Here is a 16,072-nt window from a genome sequence, read left to right as displayed (position 1 = left end):
CGTAGTTGGTACTTACGGCCTTGTCTTCTTTCTTGTCTATGGGACATAGTAGTCTGAGGAATAATGAGGTTGATCGAGGGAGGAGCAAATTCCATATTTTTGTCCAATTCTTTTTTTAAGTCACTGGAATCGACACAAATGATGGTCGTACATCAAAACGTTTTGAGTATGATTGTGCTAGAAAAATTTCAAACTTTATAATGGAGATGTCAGAATGCATACTTACGGTCTTGTCTCCTTTCTTGTCTATGGGACATAGTAGGCTGAGGTTTCAATCCTCACCACATCACGCAGACAATCTGATGAAAACGTCTTATCAAACGTCTTATGTCGCCTCTGGTCTAAAAGAGTTCAGCTGGCAACCCACCGGCTCCTGCTGCCTTGTTGGTTTTCAGTTGGTCACAGCTACTTTGACCTTATTCTGCCTAGGCGGTATACATTCTATACCATCATCAGGCAATGGTTCCTGCGGTATACTCGACGCCGTCTCTATCAGATACTAGAAGCTGGGAAAAATATGTATTTGAGCAAATCGCCGGATGTTCTGCTCGTTTTCGAGCAGATGTTCTGCGCTATGGCGCTGAACGCCTGGGTTTAGATCCTGGCGAGACCATCGGAAAATATTTTCAGCGGTAGTTAACCCGCAGCAGCGGGTTAGCATGACGCTGAACGCGTAGGTTCGAATCCTGGCGATAACATCAGAAAAAAATTATCCCTAATGCTGGCAACATTTGTGAGGCACTATGCCATGTAAAAACTTCTCCTCAAAAGAGGTGTCGCATTGCGGCAAGCCGTTCGGACTCGACTATTAAAAGGAGGCCCCTTATCATTGAGCTTTAACTTGAATTCTGCACTCTTTGATATGTGAGAAGTTTGCCCCTGTTCCTTAATGGAATGTTCATGGGCAAATTTGCATTTTGGTTATTCCTTCCTAATGCTGGCGACATCTTTGAGGTACTTTCGCATGTAAAAACTTCTCCCCAAAGAGGTTTTGGACTGGGTCCGCCGTTCGGACTCGGCTATAAAAAGGAGGCCTTGTGTAATTGAGCTTTATCTTAAATCGGATAGCGCTCATTGATATGCGAGAAGTTTGCCCATGTTCCTTAATGAAATGGTCATGGGCAAATTTGAAGTTTTGGTTCATAGGTCTACAGGCACTTTTTGCCGCATAACTCGGCATGCTGGTAATCAAGCTGCTGTATTAATACCGTTAATATCCCATCAGGTCCTGGTAACTTTAACAAATAAATTACGACTTGTACATGTAACGCCCTGGCCACTGTACTCTTATCATCTTTCTGTCAGCTGGGTCAACATACTTATTGATCATCCCTACGAATTTTATAGAACGTTTACATTAAAATTGTTATGATCTGGATTTAACTAAATCCAAAAACAAATCAGTCCGTTCACACTGAGTTTTAGGTAATTTAAGTGACATACACAAGCGTACATGTGTATACAAGAATGTGCATGTCACACACATACATACACAATTCTTGAAAACAGTTTCATATTTTGGTACTTTTATCAATTACTTAGCCCTGACATCGGTTTTATTTAGGATTTAAAAATAAATCCAGCAAAAATCTTATTCATTTTTGTATGGTAAAACCTGACAATTAACAAAGGATTTAGCACTTAAATGACGGAAAGACTATAAAACCGGATTTTGTGACCAATGTAAACGTACTTGTATCTCGTACATATTTTGACAATCCTAACCACTGTGCTCGCAGCATATTTCTATCCACTGTCATCCACAATTTTTATGCGCATTTGTTTACATAAATAAGCATAGGCCACCCGCACAAGTATGCCTACAAATATATTTCCGTATGTATAGACAAACTAAACTACGACAGGCAGAATTCATTGGATATGACGAATGGTATTTATGAACGATTTTCTGGGGCAAAGCATAATTCGCTTAAGAAGACAGAATAGTAAGACGTTTGAAATAGCCCGCATTCGGGTATGATGAAATTCTTATATCCTAACGCGATTAGTTCGCAACTGAAGGCAATTCGTTCGAATTCAAATGAGTTTGCATTTTATTTCTCTTTCGAGGCGAGATTAATGATCGAAGGATTTTTTGCAATGGAAAAGTAAAACCAGAAGATACCACAACACCCACCATTGTATGACGTGTCTAAGTTCGTGGTTAAGGAAGTCTCGCCGAATATTTTTAGGTGTAAAGACTTCAAGGGCGTACTTTGGTAGTTTGTATGATGATATAAATACATACGAGAGCTTGACAATTCGTTCGTATCCTAATGTGATTAGTTCCGTTCCTACGCTAGCCATTCCCATCCTCACGTGATTCGTTTGAATTTTAACGCGTTTTTGTTTGTATCCTAACGCAATTCGTACGTTTCCGCAATTCGATTCGTGCGCAACCTTACGGGCATCTTCCGCTTTTATGCATCCAGCGTTATCAAAATGTAAAATGTAAAATTTCCGACCAAGAATGTCGAGATGCTACTGAAGCCAAGAATGCGGCATATAGAGCAACCCTGTAATCAGTAGCAACGAAAAAACATCTACTCCGCAGAAAGAAGAAGAAAATAGAAAGACGTGGGTGTGAGCGAATTGAGATGTACAGGAGTCAGAATGAAGTCCGGAAATTCTGCCAAATTCTATCATCAAACCGATGGCTTTTACGCAGACACATCCTCCTGCAGAAACAAAGAAGGAAATCTGATAACTGACTCAGATAACATGCTAAGAATATGGAAAAAACATTTTACCCAACTGTTAGTGTCCGATATTGTTGGCGAAGAGAATACCGCAGAACCAATCCCTGATGATGGTATAGAATGTTTACCTCCTAGTCAGAATGAGGTCCAAGTAGCAGTGACCCAACTTAATAACAACAAGGCAGCAGGAGCCGACGGGTTACCCGCTGAACTATTTAAGACAGGAGGCGACTCGCCGATAAGGCGTATGCATCAGCTTGTCTACTCAATCTGGCTAGAAGAACGCATACCCGATGATTGGAGCCTCAGCATACAATGTCCCGTACCGAAGAAAGGAGACAAGACGGAATGTGACAACTACAGAGGAATAAGTCTCCTCCCCATCGCATACAAGATACTCTCGAGCGTACTGTGTACTAAAGTCAATAAAATAATTGGACCCTATCAATGCGGCTTTAAACCTGGTAAATCAACTATAGACCAGATATTCATACTACGCCAAATCCTTGAAAAGACCCGAAAAGGACAAATCAACTCCTTTACGTTCAAAGGAATTTCAAGCCATATCCAAGTTTGGTATCCCTGCAAAATAAATAAGACTCTGCAGGATGACATTTGCTGATACACGTTCCCCAGTAAGAATAGGAAAGAGTCTCTCGGAACCATTTAATACCAAATGAGGATTCAGACAAGGAGACAGCCTATCGTGTGATCTATTTAATATCCTGAGGGTGAAGATTATACGAGATGGAGATGTGAATAGGTATGGCACACTAATCACAAGAGAACACATGCTACTCGCCTATGCCGACGACATCGACATCATTGAGCGGTCACCGGAAGTAGTAACTGCAGCCTTTGAAAGAATCGAAAGTCAGTGAAAATGGATCTGCCAGTAAATGGAGATAAGACGAAATGGATGGTTTCAACTCCCAAAACGCCTTGTAAAATCGAGAAAATAAAGAAAATGGAGAAAATTGGGAACAACAATTTGGAGATAGTCCGCAATTTATCTACCTCGGCACCGCCGTAACCGAAACGAATGGCACCAGTTTTGAAATAAAGCGAAGAATAATACTGGCAAACAGATGCTACTTTGGATTAAGTAGGCAATTTAGAAACAAGACCACCTCTCGACGAAGATTACACTATACAAAATACTGAACGGGATTACACTATACAAAATACTGAACTGTAGAACTAAGCACGCTCTATGGCCAAAACAAAATGAGCGCATTAAGCTTTGATTTTGAGCGTCGCGTTGCAAAAATTCAACTCTAGACACAAAGTCCACAAATGCAACGCGGAAATTTTAAAATAATTTCAACTTTGACGCCTGAGAGCGAACGTCATACTGTGTTGCCATATGTGAAGTAGTGTTTTTGAATGTCAAAGTAAAAAATTGTTTAACTTTAGCGAGTCGTATTTTTAATATTTGTTTGCATAGTTGCAGTTTTCAATGCGACGCTCCTCAATTTTTATAGAAACGCTGAAGACCGTAAGGTTATCCTGCAACATTTTGTATCTGCAAAACCTGAGTCGCACGTTTTATTTATTATTCTCATAATGGTCATTCTGTTCAGGCTTTAACTTGTTATTCTCTGTGCAGCTTTCTTTTCGACTTTAAAATCGATTATTCGACTTTTTAATCATTGAAAGTCGACTTCGACTTTTTTTATTCAAAAAATCTCTAAGTCAAAAGTCAATTAGTCGAAAGTTGACGTAAAATGTTTACAAAAACGAAGAAGATCGTAGGATTATTCTGCAACATTTTTTATTTGCAACACTTAAAGCCTAGTACTGACTTCGATTGTGCCGAAAATGTTGCTAAACATCAATTCAATTTTGTGCAATCTCACAATGTTCCCAACGGTGTTGCTAATTTGTTCAATTGTAATTTAACTTTTTTATTTGGCGTGTAAAGTTTTGGTAGAAAACAGTTGTATGTTCACATCATTGTTATCATATGACTGTCAACCAAGCTAAAAACTAATTTTTCTACAAACTGGTAGTTTTAAGTCTATGTCACTTTGATTGCCAGCGATATTGTAGTTCCAATAGATTCTATCAGGAATAGAATACAGTACTTTTTATCAATAAGCTGCTTAGGCAGTTTGTAATCCATAATGCCTGGGAAATCGGGCATTGTATCAAGAATAACACAGTGTCCGTAAGCGCCGCATGACCAAAGAAAAACTCCCTTATCATCACAACAGTGGTTGCAGCAGTTGTCTAGCCACAATGTCCAGAGGAATTGAAGCGCGCGTCCAACAGACCACAACACCATATAACAATATAGATCTGACAACTGCACTATATACCAAGTGCATGACACGCGGTTTAAACCCCCCAACTTTTGACAATAGCCCTCTTGCAGGTGTATAGAGCAAGAGTTGACTTTTTTGCCTTTTGGATGGATGTTGGATATAAAGTAAATTTCCTGTCTAGCCAAACACTCAGGTATTTTGCACTTTCTGTAAATAGAACATAATTTCGTTCCAAGGAGAGAAATGCCACTTTAATTAACTTGTATCTCCTGCTGAAAAGAACTACTTTTACACTTCTTTTTCAGAGATAATAATATATATGTTAATATTCCAAAGTAGTGGAGGCATTATACGTCCTTGAGGTGTTCCTTTGCTGACCCATCTTTTTAGATCTACAGATCCCAGGCCTGTCCTAATGCATCTTTTAGTAAGTAGTTTAGGTTGAGTTGAAAGGAGGTTGCAGATATTAATCCGCCCCATGCCACTATGGCCATACACCTAAGCCAGTAATCGACTTGTTGTGCGCTCTATGCGCTCTATATTTATGTCATGGGACACACAATTTTTCTCCTGTTCCTTAGCATATGGTTTATCCAATCACTAAGGACCGGGTTCATACCGGTACTGGTCAAAGGATTGGATCAGTCTATCTGTCTGCACATTGTTAAAAGCCCCCTCTATGTAAATGCATACCGCCAGGGTGTACGTTTAGGCATCGAAGGATTCTTCTTTTTAATGCACAACCTCATGCAGGACAGTCTCCACAGACCTTCCCTTGACATAGGCATGATGTTTGTATTTGCGCAGTTCTGGATGTCCTACTCTTTATCATGATTTCCACAATGAGTTCCATGGTTTTGAGTAGAAAGGACGTAAGGCTTAGAGGTCTGTAGGCCTTTGGTGTCGCATAACTTGCCTTGCCTGGCTTGGGTATAAATACCACATTTGCCTCCTACCAGGATTTCGGGCACGCTGTGAGTAAGTAAGTTATTAATAAACTTTCTTACGATTTTGTTAATGATGGAGAAAGTACAGGATATTGTGGCGGTGCTGATATGGCGGGCGACGAGGAGTGTTCCAAGAGCGGCACTGAATGTGATACTTGATCTGAGACCTTTGCACTTGTACGTGGAGGGCGTTGCGTTGAGTACAGTTTCCTGACCGAGAGAGACAGGAACTCGGGCTCTTCGGATTTCGGGAATTCGAGAATTCGTTTGTTCTGCGGTAGGCCGAAGGCTTCGTGGGGCGACTACATGGCATTTGCATTGGCATTGCCAAACTGATCTTTGTAAATCAATTGGCATTGCCAAACTGATCTTTGTAAATCAATTTTTGTAAACAGCTGTTTGTCATCGTTCGCTGCATTTAATAGACAGCACATTTGAAAACAACGAAATTTGACAATGTTGCTAGCAACATGTTGAAATCATTTTGCAAAAAGAACTTAGTACTGCTTATTTGAAAAAATTTCGTTGTCATTTCACAAAAGTATTTTTTATAGTGCGTTTTGACAACTGTTCGGGCCAAAAATCGAAGTCAGTACTAGGCTTTAGTCGCATGTTTTATTTATAATTCTTCCAAAAATCAATAAATTCAAGTATTAAAATATAAAAATAAATTCTAATTAAAAAACATACCTACCCTTTTTATAGATAAACCTAGGCTCCTATTTAAATGACAACCTTGTTTTGAGATATGTACATCAATAATAGTTCATATTAATTACGAATATGCCTAATGGATATATCATTGACATTGAACGAATGCCAGGGTGATTGTAAGCAGGGTTCGAAGGTTGCAAGTCAAGTTCACACAAGAATGCTAGGACAAAACTCAACAAACGACACACAACCCACCAACAAAACAACCAAAAGCCATGATAATCTACAACAATGAATGTAACAACATTTTTTTATGTTTTGTAACATTCAAGTGAATGGACAAGGTCGCCATAATGACGTTAAAGGTATTCCCATTTTCTCTTCACACTGATGAGAAATGTGCAAATTTTTTTTTACAAAGTTACCTACGTACATATTGATATAATTTCTATTTATATACAAATATTTCGTTGTAAAGACCTATTGCAGCATTGCCTTTAAAATGTGGCTATGGCTATAGCTACGACTGTGGTAGAGGTGTGGAAATGCGTATCTGCTACAAGTAGGTATTTGGTGTGCCATGTTTCTTTTATTAGCCAAGGTCTGGGCTAGTTCTTGACAAAAGGGGGAAAACAACAACAACAAAAACAATCTCTTTGTTTTCTTTTGCTTTTTTTATTTTGTCGCGCAAATCGATTATGGACACACATTGAAGGAAAATAAAAAAACAAAACATGTAATAACGCAATAAAATAGATTGCAGAATAAACAAGAACAACAACTACAACAAAAGGTGATATGTTATTGTAAAATTATTACAACAGTGGTTCGTTGAGTGCTGAGTGGAATATGCGACTTTGTGCACAAAACAACATTATCACGTGAATGTGTCTATGTGCATGTACATACGTATGTATGTTCCGTGAGCTTATGTATGAAGCTATATATGTACATAGGTGTGTAGGTTTTAATTATTCGGTTCCCACTGAGTAGAACACGAACAAATAGGCAAACATTAGTTGTAGCCTAGAATTCTGCGATAAGACATAGATACATAAATAATTTTTTTAGGGTTGAAAATGTTTAGACGATAAAACCTTGAAGATGGATTACTTTTATTATATTTTAAATTAAACCATATAAATAAATTCAACAGAACATTATAACAAGTAGAGTTAGGCACGGCAGTGAGTTTTTTTTAACACTGATGAGACAAAAATGTTACTCACGAAAGGCTTAAGAGAAAATCACGATTCACGAGAAAATCATGACTCACTGGAACATGATTAGTGCCGAGAGTAGAGATGTGCACACGAAATTTGAGTGAGATCCAAATCCAATCACTACCGTGATTGAATCAAAAATTTTCTTGTTTGAGTAAGAGAAATCATACTCACGACTAGAGATGTGCACGTGAGTTACTTTTCATTCAAACTCACTAGACAAAAATTTTAATATTTTTATTATCATGAATCTCAAACAAATGCTTCAATGTTGTCTTACAATACGTCAATTGAAGCGGGCTTGTATGTAGAGGCATGTGCTTTAACATAGCCCTACAAAAAATAGTTTGAAGGCGTTAAATCGCACGATCTAAGCGGCCAAATGATCGGTCCCGAACGGGAAATAAAATGTTCACCGAATTCGCCTCTCAATAAGTCCATTGTTACGTGTGCTGTGTGACTTGTGGCACCGTCTTGTTGAAACCACTTGTTATGCAAGTCAAGTTCTTGCATTTTGGGGAAAAAAAAGTTGAATATCATCTCACGATTGCGCTCACCATTTACAATTACATTACGATTCGCATCATCTTTGAAGAAGTACGGTCCAATGATGCCACCAGCCCATAAATCGCACCGAACTATGATTTTTTCTAGATGCATTGGTAGCTCTTGCAATGCTTCTGGCTGATCTTCACTCCAAAATCGACAATTCGTCTTATTTACGTATCCATTGAGCAATTAATGAGATTCGTCGCAAAATGAGAATAAGCGCGCGATGAATTTTCTTAACAGAGCACGCATTTTAACAAAATTCTATAATGTGAAGCGTTGTTCGTTTGTAAGACGATGGTTAAATTATAGGGCAAACTAAAGATGTTTGACAGTGAAACAAAAACCAGTGCCGCTAAAAATAATAACTAAAAAATCACCCTTTATATCAAAAAAAATCTAACAAAAACTGTACTCAATACTCTATGGAGTGAGATTTCTCGAATTGGTTTGTTGCATATGAAGGGTTCTATATTAAAAGAAAAGTAAAAGCGTGCTAAGTTCGACCGGGCCGAATCTTATACAACCTCCACCATGGATCGCATTTGTCAAGTTCTTTGCCCGGTATTTCTTTTTAGGCAAACAAAGGATAACGGATAAATATTGCTATGCTATTAAAGCGATATCAGGTAATGGACAGATTCAGGCCATACTTGGTTTGGATGTTGTCAGCCAAATTGGATAAGAATCGGGAAATCGGTTTATATGGGAGCAATACGAGATTATAAACCGATTCAGACCATATTTAGCACAATTGTTGGTAGTCATAACAAAACACCTCGCGCAAAATTTCAGCCACATCGGATGAGAATAACGTTCTCTAGATCAGATATGTTCCGCAGGAAGATTTTTCATATTTTCGACTGTCAAAAAGTTGTAAACGTCGGAAACGTCATATTCTTGTATATAACGTACAAAAAGTAGTAAAAGTCATAAACCCCGAAAAATTACTGCTACTTATTTAATTTCGACATTAAATAATTGTTTGAGATTTATCATTATTGCTATTTTAATATTTAAAAATTTTAATTTTGATAAAAAGTTCTTGCTTCGAATTTTTTTAGTGCCAGCGATATTTGGACTACGTGAAGATATTCAAAAATGGCCCCAGCATTTATATTTTATTTTTTATCATCACTTAAAGTGACAATGCCCCTGCAATGTGTCGCTTCATATAAAACTCACTAAAAAATTTTACCGAATATTTAAGAAGTCCTACCGAATATATGTATGTATGTATGAAGAAATGCATTTTTCTCAGCTTGTAAGGGTTATGTTAGTCAGCTGTTATTGTTTACCCAACAAATGTTAAAAATACGGAGAGTGAGAGAGAGAAAATTATTAAATAACAGGGTTACCATTATTTTCTATTTAAATTGATAACGTTCCAACGTGAATTTACTGGTTTTTGTTATGCAAATTGTAAACGTTTCCACGCAGCTTTCCAGTTGGAAAATAATGAAAACGAGGATTTTATGGAATAACGGTGTACTAAACATTGATTTTCCGAACAATGACATGGAGAATAAAGAGAATTTTAAGCTAATTCATGGTTTACTAAACATTGATTTTCCAAACATTAACAAGGAAAATTAATATAAAATCAAACCGTGTATAAAAAAAAGTAGAATCAAATATTTTATCTCACAAAATGTAAATAGAATTTTGATAACATTTTTTGGAAAAGGAATTTGAAAAAAAAATTTTAAGTTCCTGTATTTATTTTCTCCAAAAATATATATTAAATGAATACACAAAATTCGCCTGAGAAACTGAGAAATGCAAATTTGCCAGTGAACATTCCATTAAGGAACAGAGGATAGAACAGAGGGCTTCTTTTCTAATGGTCGCTGAGTTGTTTCTTCGCAACTTGCCTAACGCGCTGGCTTTCAAAATCCTCCTCACAGACTTGTTCCTGGCCGTAATTCGTTTCTGTCGTAGGTTAACTCATTTCGGCAATGCGGAAGTGTCGCTCCATCCAGTAATGAACCCTCAGATCTCCGAAAAATATTGAAAGAGTGAGACAATCAGTTGTGCGTTCTCCACGGCGTTCGACTCGCAAACACGCAACTGCCATGGGAATGTCTGACACTAATGTTTGAGGCATTCTCCATCAAAATCTTAAATGTCCTTTCTATTAGGCTACTAAAGGTTCTGGTGAGATCAAAAATTTTCAGCGGTGGTTATCCCCTCCTAACGCTGGCAACATTTGTTAGGCACTACGTCATGTAAAATCTTCTCCCCAAAGAGGTTTCGCATTGTCTAATGCTGTTCGGACTCGGCTATAAAAAGGAGGCTCCTTATCATTGAGCTTGAATCGGACAGCACTCATTGATGTGTGACCCTGTTCCATAATGGGCAAATTTGAGTTTGCATAGGAGTGTAAACCAAATATCATGTCATCTAAGTAGAACATTTTTAGGGTTTTTTGAAATTTATTAGCAGCCAAATGCCTTTGCCAAAATTTTTACTTTATATTACAGTGAAGCACATCTACTGAAGTTAAAGATTGCGATATTAATATTATCCAATTAGTTTTCTTGTTGGTACCAACTTTATAAGAAAGTCCTTAAAAATGATTTCGGACCTAATAACCAATTTCACCAGACCGTTTATTTTAACGATTTCCACAAAAAGTCGTCCTTATTAGTTCAAACGAAACTTTCATAAAACAATCATGTTATTATTAAATTTTTCAAAGAGTTTATTTCAATTTCCTATGATCCTTATCGAAAAAGCAACTTTAATTCGAATTTCAAATAAATCACATTTAGTACACTTACCTTTTGCTGTATTGGTAACCCTGTTAACATATTTGTTTTTATATCTCTCACTACTCGTCCACAGCTGATTTTGTTTTCATATTTCTCCTTCTCTATCTCTCTCTATCTCGCTGGGCAAGTAAGCAAGCATCGATTTTTGCCAGGTTTGTTTTTTTTTTGTATTGCTGCAATTTTTGCAAATCGAAATGCTTGTTCTTCCGACTGTTGTTTTCTACTTTAATTTTTTTTTTTGACTAATTATGCACCACTCATTCTTTCTCTTCCATGGCCTTTTTCAAGGTTCAAATAATTATAACACATCATTAAATTAGAAGCGAAGGTTGTTGGTTGCACCGTAAGTAACGGAATAGATACATGTAAAAAGAAAAACAGCAAACAACAAATATAAACGAATGAATACCGAAAGACCAAAGGAAAAATTGAAAGGCACACAAAATTCACATACACACACACACACGAACCGAAAAAAAAAATCACTTTCCGACACCGAACCCAGTTAGCATAAAAAATGTTTTTAGGGCATTTTATTTCGTTTAGCGCACGGAAATAACAACATTTTGATGTTTTTCATTGAATATTCATTATGAGGCAGTATATTTTTCGCACAAATAACACTTTGTTTAGCATTTGTTTGTAATTTTCCACTAGCCAACCAGCTAACTGAGTACACAATCTAAAAGTCGACTAATCGATTATCCGAAGTTTTGTGTTAAAAAGTCGATGTCGACTTTTACTTGATACAAAAATCGAATAATCGATTGTGAAATCGAGAAATCAACATTGGGCGCCAATTATGAATTTGGATGTTTTTACATACTCTGACCTTTTGACGGCCTAAAAAGAATTTTGACGTAGAACTTTTGCGGCCATTTTTTATTGTTGTTTAGTTATTAGATTCGTTATTTCCGATATTGGTTATATTCGTTATTTCAGATTTAGGGCACCCCGATTAAAAAAAAAAACACAATTTGTTAAACAGATGTGTTTGACCTTAGGAAATCCAAAGTGTATGGCAGATTCTACAACACAACAAATATTCAATTATTCTTAAAAATAATGCTTTAGGTCTGGTGTCTCTGATTAGTATGTCCGATGCTGAATGACTGGTTTCGAATCTTGGCAAGAACATCAGAAAAAAATTTCAATGGTGGTTATTCGGTGCAAATGCTGGCGTCATTTGGTGGACATTTGCATTGATCACTTACCGCATTTTTATTCTATGAGTGAGTGTGTGTGTGCAGATGAGATTTTCATAAAGCCGTTATGTTAAACTTCGTTACACTGCTCTTTAAATCCGGATTTAATGTCTCGATAATCTGTCTTCCCTTTATAAAATCAGCTGTATAGAGTCAAATCCGGGTTTACTGAGCAGTGTAAACAGGGGTTTAAATATTCCGCTTGTTCGTTTGATATGTCCCAAGGGGGATTTAAAAAGGTGGTCTCACGCAAACAGCCGTTTACAGCTGGGCAGGTTTGACGGTATTAAGATGACAGATTTTTGTTTGCATTCTCTTTGTTTTCATCTTCTTTCTCGCATATTCTCTGCTCATATAGGAAAACGTATACACACACGCACACAAATTTCTTTGCGTGTGTTGGCATAAGTACGATCAGCTTAATGACAAGATGGCAGATTGCACCATATGATTTGTTGTTGTTGTACAAATGAGATCACCTTTAATTGTTTATGGATATGTCCTTACATACTTTACTTACCTTTCCTTAACCCCTATTGTAATTATTAAATAAATTTTTTTATTTTATTTTCTTATATTTTTTGTAGCACATTTTCTTTGTTTTATTTGATTTTATTTTATTCATTTCTTTTTATATTTAAGTCTCGTTGTGAGACTATCATTAAATATATCTGTATATATATTCTATAGTTTTATTTTTCTTTTTTCTTTCTTTATTATTTTTTTAAACATATAAGGTTTTCTGCTTGCTCTTCTTTTTTTTTGCATTTCTCGTAAATTTTTAATACATAATATATACTCGTATTAATATATAAGATTTTTATTTTTTGTTGTGTTTAGTTGGTTGGTTGATTTTCTTCCAGATTGAATGATTGAAGACGAAAAAGAACGGAAAAAGTTTATTGGTTTTTTATGTACAAACACACAGGCATATAGAAGAACGGCAATGCATAGACACACAAATTATCCTTTTTGCGACCACAGCTGTTTTTTATTTGGTTAATCACAAATAGACTAAATATAATGTCTGAAGGAATTAACTAATCCCTAGCAGAGATTCAAAGTTTAGCGAAAGCATCAGAAACTTCATCAGCGCCACTTATCGCCTTATATTGGTGAGCCTAATAATTAAATAAAAAATGGTATTGCGGGACCACAGTTGCTCAGAGGTTAGCATGTTCGCCTTTGACCCTGAACGCTTGGGTTCAAATTCCGGCGAGAACATCAGAAAAAAATTTTCTGCAATGGTGGTCCCCTCTAGTACTGGCGACATTTAAGTCATCAAGCTGATCGATGTTTTGCCAACACACACAAAGAAATTTGTTTGCGTGTGTGTATACGTTTGCGTACATGGAACAGAGAATATACGAGAAAGAAGATAGCAACAAAGAGAATGCAAATAAAAATCTGGCGTCTTAATACCGTGAAACGTGGCCGGCTGTTAACAGCTGTTTGTGTTAGACCATCTTTTTTAACCGCCTTGTTCTGGTAAAAGAATTTGGTTTATTGAATATATGATTATTGCTTATCCTAACGATAAACCTTAATAGGTGCAGGTTAAGATATATTAATTTACAGGGAGTGGCAGTTGCCCAACAAAAAAATATTGAGTGCACTATCTGTCAAAATCAGTGATTAATACAACTCTGATTTTGAGTATGTTACTGATTCGCGCAATTTTTTGTTTATACTCAGCTGTTTACGGTATCCTACCTGGTAGTTTTGTCATGGGTGCAGTTTAGCGATTTATCGTCCCGATAAATATAGGCGTGTTTTTTTTATCGATTGCTTCATAATTTAACGATATGTTCGCGTATTTATCCAGTAACAATTTGTCAATAAAAAGAAACTTCTGCGGGGGAAGAAAACAACCAGAAGTAATTTGCAACCTTTCATTTGCAAAACTCTTCAAATGTTTCTCGCTCTCTCACTTTCCTTCACTATAAAACCAACGACAAAAAGTTTGTGCAAATTTTTAAGCACGCGAAAACTCTATTTAGTGATTGCTGCGTAATGTTGCCATATCTTCTAAATTACCTTAAAAGAGTTCGTTGGGTTGCATTGAGTCTCCTGTCGCTAATGTTTCAATATTAAGATCCCAGTATTCCGAATCTTTAAGTTGGTGATGGGTCCGCCGTCGGGTCTCTCGCCGATGCACTGCCTGATATTTTAGTCTTAGGATCGTTGCCTATCCTAGTATTTCCAACATTGAGAGATGCCGTGATTGTCTCGTTGTCAGCCCCCTGTTCGTTGGGTGTTGTTGAGTCACCTGCCACTGCACGGTCTGATGTCTCAAAATGAGAATTTCTGCCTATCATAGACTTTCCAAAGTCGAAAAAGATCGCTTTGCTCCCGTAGTGCGCCATGCCTTTAGTCTTAGCCAAACTCGTCACGGGGACTTGCTCAACACAAGGAGAGTTCCTTCCTCCTTCTCCTCCCTGTGGAAGACCTCCCACTTCTTTGCGACCAAACCTTGGTTTTGCTAGCCCAAGAATCCCAATACCATACGTACCGTCGCAAATTTACTGCCCCATCCCTTGATGAAGACCGTCGCCTTTGTGAGCTGGGGGATATTCATCTTTCTCACAATGTCGAGCTTTGCGCTCTCCCAGGGAGCGTGAATATCTCTGACAAGCGCAAAACGCAGCGTAAATATGTCCCCTCTATACTCGCAGCTCACCATTTGTATGGGTGGACCCTCTACAGAGGGGAAGGCATCGAAACGGGACCCGACAAGCCCCGGTGGGTGAGTTATCCGGTTGGACTGGGCTCACCACCGCCTGGAAGATTGGTAGATTGGATGCGGCTGATGGCGAACGGAGACTAGTAAACACAAAATAACGTTTCGTCGTTTAGTAGACGATTTTCTATTCGTTAACAAAAACAGCTGATTTTAAAGATGTCGATTATGGTTAAAAGTGTGAAATGAATACAAAAATCGTTAACTTTTCTGTTATAGCTTTTTAACTAAACAATGTTCATCTTTTTGGCTTCTAACAGCCGGTCAATTATCGAAACCCCAACGGAATTATCGAAACGCGTCCACCAGTGGGGTGACATGTGTACTGCCTTGTCTGAGGAACTGGCAATTACTTTTCTTCAAGACTCATTTAACAATCGCTCCTTTGGATGTTGCATTCGCTTGGTCATAAAGCTCGACTTGAAAAACTATGGAACAAGAATTGACTCGCATGACCGGCTATTAGAAGCCAAACCGATGAAAAAGATGATAGTACACCCTGAGCACGGGGAACTTGGAAAAACTTTCAATGTTGTTGTTTCTAAATGGAAGACGAAAAGTTCGTCCCCAAAACAAAATTAACCACATGTGTGGTGGTCATGTTGACGTCGGCAGGCGGAGCTTGCCACATTGACAAGGGAATAAAATGATTGTAAAGGTCATAGAGGGGAGTTGGAGTTTGTTTGAAGAGTTATTGCTCATTGAAAAAGCTTTCAGTGAACAGTCTGGTAGTAGTAGTTGAGATTTCACATGGGATTTGTGCTTATGATCTCAACTATAACTACTACCAACAATAGGCTGTGAACCGTAGGCCGGTCAGACGGACGGACATAGTTCACGATGGTGCCGAAACACATCCACCAGTGGGGTGACATGTGTCCTGCCTTGTCTGAGGAACTGGTAATTTCTTTTCTTCAATACACATTTAACCCTCTGATGAGTGAGAAGGTCCCTAGGGACCTTTTTGCCTTTTCAAACTGAAATTACTCCTACTTCGGCCACTACAAAGTTACT

General features: G+C 37.6%; 1 protein-coding gene across 1 annotated transcript in view; it reads right to left on the bottom strand.

The window, feature by feature from the left end:
* The window catches only part of LOC106091591 (protein Atossa), a 125,801-nt gene extending 114,035 nt beyond the window's left edge, over window positions 1–11,766 (bottom strand). Inside the window, exon 1 of the mRNA XM_013258168.2 lies at window positions 11,123–11,766. The gene's annotated coding sequence lies outside the window, so the exon portion shown is untranslated. The remainder of the gene's footprint in view (window positions 1–11,122) is intronic.
* Window positions 11,767–16,072: the final 4,306 nt, after the last annotated feature.

Source organism: Stomoxys calcitrans, chromosome 5, assembly GCF_963082655.1.
Source record: "Stomoxys calcitrans chromosome 5, idStoCalc2.1, whole genome shotgun sequence".
Taxonomy (NCBI): domain Eukaryota; kingdom Metazoa; phylum Arthropoda; class Insecta; order Diptera; family Muscidae; genus Stomoxys; species Stomoxys calcitrans.
The sequence above is the reverse complement of the archived record's forward strand: the minus strand, read 5'-3'. Positions and strand labels throughout refer to the sequence as shown.